The sequence below is a fragment of the Cupressus sempervirens genome, chromosome 10 (genome assembly GCF_028749045.1).
Source record: "Cupressus sempervirens isolate cs-2001-9-10 chromosome 10, ASM2874904v1, whole genome shotgun sequence".
Taxonomy (NCBI): Eukaryota; Viridiplantae; Streptophyta; class Pinopsida; order Cupressales; family Cupressaceae; genus Cupressus; species Cupressus sempervirens.
Window position 1 is genome coordinate 285,739,165 of NC_143127.1, and position 7,156 is coordinate 285,746,320.

General features: G+C 34.4%; 1 pseudogene across 1 annotated transcript; it reads right to left on the reverse strand.

Moving 5' to 3' along the window:
• Positions 1-950: 950 nt before the first annotated feature.
• Positions 951-5,815, reverse strand: LOC149533769 (uncharacterized; annotated as a pseudogene). Its single transcript, XR_016357241.1, has 5 exons — positions 5,491-5,815; positions 3,606-3,655; positions 3,113-3,239; positions 2,597-2,701; positions 951-1,741 (listed from the first exon to the last, which is right to left on the reverse strand). The product of XR_016357241.1 is annotated as an uncharacterized LOC149533769 (transcript).
• Positions 5,816-7,156: the final 1,341 nt, after the last annotated feature.

The window sequence follows — 7,156 nt, forward strand, 5'->3', positions numbered from 1 at the left end:
ATCACTGTCATCATATGTAAACTCAAAAATTATGGCATAGTGTCCTGGACTATAAAACCACCTTTCTTTTCCTTTCCTTTTTATTACTCCCAATTGGTCATTAATGGATTTGTGAATGTTTGACACATGGCAAAAATTTGAGACAAGAATATTAGGGATAGGAGGCAACTGTCCTTTGAGATGGTGCAAGAATTTGGATCCTTGTTGAGCTCTCCTTGTTGTATTCCTTTCTGTCTTAATAAATTTTTACCCCTCTTTTTCCGAAATAAAAACATTAGTTCTTAAAAATTAATTGAGGGGATGAAATAAAAACATTAGTTCCTGCCTTTAAAGGCAGGGACTAACAATTGCATTAAGCGCACGATTATGCTATGCCAATTTAAAATGATTGTACACTTGTGATTAATTAGGCAATAGCATGAAAGTTGTGACCATATCAAGCTGGTTTAGCGAAAAAACAAGGTTAACAAATACTGAAAGGTATTGAATCACTGTTAACTAAATGTCATGTAAATTATAATAACAAGTAGTGGCATGATCAAAGAATGGTAGAATCTCTGTCAAATAATGAAGTATACCTAATAGCATGATTGAATGATTATAGAATCCCAGTCGAACAATGGCATGGTTAGAGATGACAATTAGATGTGAAAAAATCCTAGTGTAACAACGAAACATGACACAAATAATTCCAGTATTTCCATTACTCCTGATGAATGAAGCATGCCGTCTTATGAATTCATTCGCAAGAAGTGAAGAAGAATATTAAAGAAATTTTGTTTTCACACTGCAGGTCCGAATTAAGTTTTAACCAACAAAAAATTGGGACTTGGAATGAGAAGAAGATAAAAGTAAAAACACAAAAAATTGGTTTTCTAATTAGAAACTCTGTACCAGCAAGGTATGATGCAACAGGGCCAACACCAACTCTATTGATGTGACCAAAACCATCACTAAAAAGACACTTTTTATTAATCATATATAAAGCACAAATATTATCAAATCTGATAACAGAACAATCATCCTTCTGTGCAAACCACAAATGCTGCTACAAGCTTATTCCCTTTGCATTCCATGACTAAACTAATTAATGTATTACTTTATTATTTAACCCATCTAATTATCCACAGAGAACTTATAACCATAGAATGCTTGTAAACTTCCCCCAGAGTGACAATAATAGACAGTAAATTCGGTTGGTTGACTGCATTAGGGAAGCCCTGGGTTTTCAAGCACAACCCTGCATGCTTATTGTAAACAGCACCTCCCTTTCCAGAAATACCATTGACAAAGTTCCCTGTGTAGAACTGCATACCAGGTGCATTGGTCCACAAATCAAGAACCCAAGAACTGGAAGGATCTTTAACTTTTACAACATGCTTTAGACCATCGTTGGTTTCACCACAATCAAGAACATAATTATGGTCATATCCTCCAGGAACTTGATCGATTGTGCTTCTAATAATCTTTGCAATTCTAAAATCAAAGAGCGTTCCTTCCACAGGAAGAAGCTCTCCAGTGGGGATCAACTTATCATCCACTGGGATTACATGTGAACCCCAAAGTTGTACTGAATGACCAAGTATATCTCCACTGTTATGACCTGCCAAATTCGAATATGTGTGCTGTGCTAAACTCACTGGAGTTGGTTTATTTCTTGGTATGGCTTCCATATCAAGTTGCAGTTCCATTTCTCCACTCAGTGTGTAGGTTGCAGTCACATCAACATCACCAGGAAAGCCTGCATGAAAAATACTTTCAAATAAGAGAACATTTGATAAAGATCTTTATGTGATTTACAAGCAAACAAAACATACTTTAATCAATAATTTCCTTTCCAAAATTTACACGCAAGTATTTTCTAGGACTGGATACAGAATCACATGCCATAGAAGCTTATATGGAGTGGAAGTGGTTGATTATATGCCACGCTTTGTCTATATTTATGCTTTGTCAACTAGGAGGAAATCTACGAATCTGCAGATTCTGATTCACAAGGGCAACTCTTGTCCCAAAACATCTGACAAAATACGCTGAATCAGACAATTGCTCAGTACTGAGAAACGTATGAACTTACAGTTTATAGTTAAATCTTAATCCTCAGAAACGTGAACTTTAAGGTTAAATTTCGCTGTTCAGAAATATATGATCATTGAGAAATCTTGTGTGAAAGTTTGGCGCTCAGAAACATACTATTGTGAAGGAGCCTTACGAGTATACTTTGATACTCAAAATCATATGATCTTTGAGTAAGTTCCAAAAATGTAAGAGAAATTTGCTCCAGGTTGATACTGTGTTCTCTTTATTTTTGTTAACTTGATCTACTATTGTTTTAAACATTATTAGCCCATGGAAGCATTGGAATCCAAAACATCAAACATCAAAAGAAGCAGAAGGGAGGGGATAAGAAATCAGTGACAAATTTTGAAGGATGAGTATTTTCTTTTTGTCCACTGAAGCATCCTCTTTTGTAGAATTTCATATAAATTTCAACACAAACTTCTAGTATAGGTTATACAATTAGGTCACAAGGCTTAGAATAAAAACTCACACTGGAAAGAGCATATTCACCATTCATGATATAAATTATTCTTACCTTGTTCTCCATCATTACTATGGTAACTAAATTTGATAGATGGAGTTTCTCCATCCTTCTACTCTTCCACTTTCCACACAACCTTGTCAAAACCTTTTTCCCCACCTGCATTTGGATAATAGATAGGCTATCAAAAAAGAGACAAATAATTTGCCATGGTGTTTAACTCCAAAATTTGTATTCAGAATTGAACCCTAGGACTTAATTTTTCCACTGAAAACGTGACTTGAGAAATACTTTCCAGCAATAGATAAAGAAGATAGCTACGCCAATATTAAACCCTGAGAGTTGACTTTCTCAATGACATAATAGATATGGTGCAATGGTTGCCTACGACAGGGATACATTGTGCAGGGTTAATGCAAAGTTTCTCTGACAAGAAAATCATTTTATGAAGAAAATTCAAAATTGCATCCTACATTACATGATTTCCTAGGCCACGAAAGAAGGCATACACAATGGTATAAAGACACTTAATAAGCACACAAAAAATATAAAATAAACTGCAATACTTGCCATGTAGTGTATTAGGTCCATTGTTGACTGGTAAGCTGTAATGCTCTCCATTCAGAGTGAAACCTCCATCCTTTATGCGATTGGCTACCCTCCCAACAATGCAGTCAAAGTATGTTGATGTGCCATCCTGTAAATGCAAAAAATAAAATAATAAAAGGATGAATGGCTTAACACAAAATTGTTTACATGCTCAAATCTACTGCATTCGTAATCAAAATTTAGAACCCCATGGACCAAGATCTAGTAGCACAGAAGCACAATGATGATAATGACAACCCAGATTGGGAATGCTCCCTGCGTTAATGGTACACTACCCCATCAACGAAATATCACGGTATGTGTGTGATTACCAATTAAAACTAAATTATAATGCTCAAGGTCTGCAAGGTTGTTAGAGTATTTTGACAGATCAAATGTGAAGGATGTTAAAATTTGTTCATTTCAAAGCAGGAAGAGAAAGCTCCCTTATGATCCTAATCAGAGGTAGACTTACCATGTAAGGAGTGAGCATGTCAAAACCCAGCACGACATCTGCCAAATTGCCTGAAACTCAACATAAATAGCAGAATAGGTAAGAAAAGTTGGACATTGGAATACAAGAAAACCACAAAAAAAGAGGCTAAAGAAAACTAATGCATAATATAATGATTAATTCATTCAAAAAGTTGTGCTGTTTACATATAATGGTATGTAAGATACTGTTACTAGTGTACCCAAAGTGCAAGCCCCCACTCACCTCGGAAGGCAAAGATGTGGTCAGATATTGGTATAATTATTCTAGGCCATTGGTTACATAGAAGTATTACGTGTGCCAATTTAAATAGATTGGTTTAACCATACCCTAAACAAATTAAAGGTCACATCTCACTCAAGATTTACCAGGCAAAACATATGATGATCAAACCAATTTTAAGAAAACAAATACATAAATACCCATGAATATCAATGCACGAGGAAACCCCAACTGAACCAAAAAAGACCATGGAACACATCTAAAGGTTTCTTTAGCAGAACAGCAATGAGGATACGGTGAAATCCTTATGGGTCTCTGACGCATGAGCATCCTTGGTTTAATAGAGATTCATTTTACCAAAAAAAGGAAAAAATAATAGTGAAATCTTTATTTGTAATCACTATTTCTGTTTGTGGTTCTGCATCAGGTATTGACATTTTGTCAAACAATTGATTCAAATGTATAGTCAATGATTGGAGATATTAAGGGTCGACACTGGATGTCTTAATTGGTTTTATACACATTTACAAAATTAACACAACTTATTTTCGTGAATTTGGAAGCTTTACCAGGAAGTTTTGGCGATCCAAGAATATTATTAGTGATCCACTACATGTAGCCGTGTCTACTCGAGGACATGAAAGAACATAGATCATTGTTTCTTTGATTGAAAAAGGGGCAACATCGGTTAAAGGAGGTGATTTGGTATCTGAATCAGCAGACAACATTCCACGATACTATAACTCCTCTGGATTTGAATTATTAACCGGGATTGGAGCATCTGCCACAAGATACGGAAGAGTTTTCCTGGTTGAGCAGAGGGATTTGCACTCAGAAATAATGTAGAAAAATTCATCAATGTGAAATTAAACATCTCCTATGACATGTTTAAGGTGAGCCTTATAATATAACTTCCCATGGTGTTTGAATGCAGAATAAGATAATTTATGGCTGTCCATATCATCTGAAATGTCATTGAATCCAATGCATTTAGTAAATCGGTTAATGAGATAGCAGTAGTTTACGTCAAATCTTCCGTTTGCACCATGATTTGTATGAGAAATTTGAGTGTGTTAAGTTCAAAACTTAAGTACCTCTACAATTGAGCCCATACCCTCTTAACAGAGCAATCCAAGCATTTCTGATAACAGCTCTCTAAAGACTTAAGTTCGAAAAAGAAACGGAAAATTCCCAGATAATCCGTCGAGCGAACCATCAAGTTAATTGCTAATGGAAAGTGAGCTTAACAATTGAAAAGAAATACATGGAACTCATCTATCATTCTTATTACTTCAAAAAAAAAAAATTTAAAAGCGAAGAATTCGACAAGACACTTCTTTAACGAAAAGAAACTAAAATCATATGATCAGACCATAAAAACAATACGGTAAACTGCAAGAACCCATAATCCAAACATTGCAGATAACCTAGAAATCTTGTTCATAGATCATAAGTGAACACACCAAAAACAACAAATGGTGCAAGTTGAAGAAAAATTTACTGCTTGCAAGCGTATATCGAATTCGAATAAACTGTGCTTCAAGGCCTGAATTCCGCTAATTCATCTAGTCGAGGAAATCCTCGGAAGCTATTTATGAATAAGATGTAAATATGAGAAATGGAATAAATACAGTTGGGTGAGTACCTCGTGCATCTGGAACTTTTAAAGAGGTGATTGTGCAGCCAAAATTGGTGACTGTCAAATGCAGATCGCCCTTTTTCAGTTGAAACATTTGTAGTTGTTGCTCCGTCATTGTTTTACCCTCTCTGTGATTGGATCAGTGGAAAACGATATGATCGGTGACGATTAAAATTAACCCAATTATTGAAAAATGCTCTGAACTGCTTTCTTAACAATCATTCCGAGAATTATTGCGCAGGGGAAGACTTGTTTTCATTTTAAATGCACGCACGCATACAAATCTAATGGATAAGAAATGAAATGCTTCACTGGGATGAGTGTAATGTTCAATTACCTTACAGTTATTACCTACAATATCGGATAAAAAGTGTCCCGTAATTATACAAATCTGATATTTACGAAATATGAAACCCTAATACAAACCTGTAAAATTATGCAGATTGGGGCAAGACAAGGTAGCTTATTTCTTAGTAATACTGATTCCAGGGACTACTTATTTATTGTTTAAATTTCATTATATGAGGGGACACTTGAGAACAGGATGTTGCAGGGGCACGTCTTCACGATTTACAGGGAAAAAAAGGAAAGGAAAGGTGGTTTTATAGTCCACGACACTATGCCATAGTTTTTGGTTTACATATGGAGACAGCGATATGGGACTACCTCATACTCTTTTTCAAGTGGGATTTGAACTTGTGACCTCTCTTTCAAGAGTACAAGTTCTCCACCACTAGGCCAACTAGGGACTGCCCCCTAAGTGGGATTGTTTTTTCCTTCATTTCTTTATTATGGTTTATACAGTGACGGATTCCATATTTTTTTAAAGATTGAACAAAGCATAATGTTTAAAGAATAATTAAAAAGGACTGTGAAACAAGTGTCAATGAAACTCATAAGCTACAAACCATTTCAGTAGAGCATATATCAAAAGTCCAAATTTAGGAGGGACATATTTTTAATTTTGTGCTTCTGCATTATCTTTTTAGGTTTCCATGATTTAGGCTAGGGTCTTTGGGGTAGTAGGATCTATTTTGAAGGAGTGACATATAGGAAGGATTTTTCTAAAATCTACGAAGTTAAAAATAGTCTATGAGACATCTAATATTGTCATATCAATGTGTAGATTATTAATGCCTATAGGCATTCTACAATGGCAGAATGGGTGGAGTGGGATGGTGTGAGCATGCTAATGTTAACTTTTATTCGTTTAGGTTAAATTTGACAACCATCTACATGTCAAAAATTTAAATCTTATTATAAACAGAACATACTTTTAAAAATAAATAAATATCACATACAATATTTGTTTAAATTATAATATTTGGAGATATAAATCATCCATTTTTTTAGAAATTAAAATAAAAAGCTTAAGTTAGTAAAAAATTAAATAAATGCAAATAAAAGAAATATTAATAATTTTAGATGTAGTAAATTAAATTATAATGATTTTTTAGTGAATATCTATCGGCATTTCTTTAGATAGATTTATTTAAGATATCTATACTAGTTTTAACTTTAATGAGATTAAAGAATAGTTAATGGAACATCAAAGTCTTGTTATGTTTATCTTTTTCATTTAGTCTTTTTATTCATGACTTTGATAAGCATTCCAAGCTTCTTAGTGGTCTCCTCCTCACTAATATAACATCTTCTTCTCTCGCCTCAATAT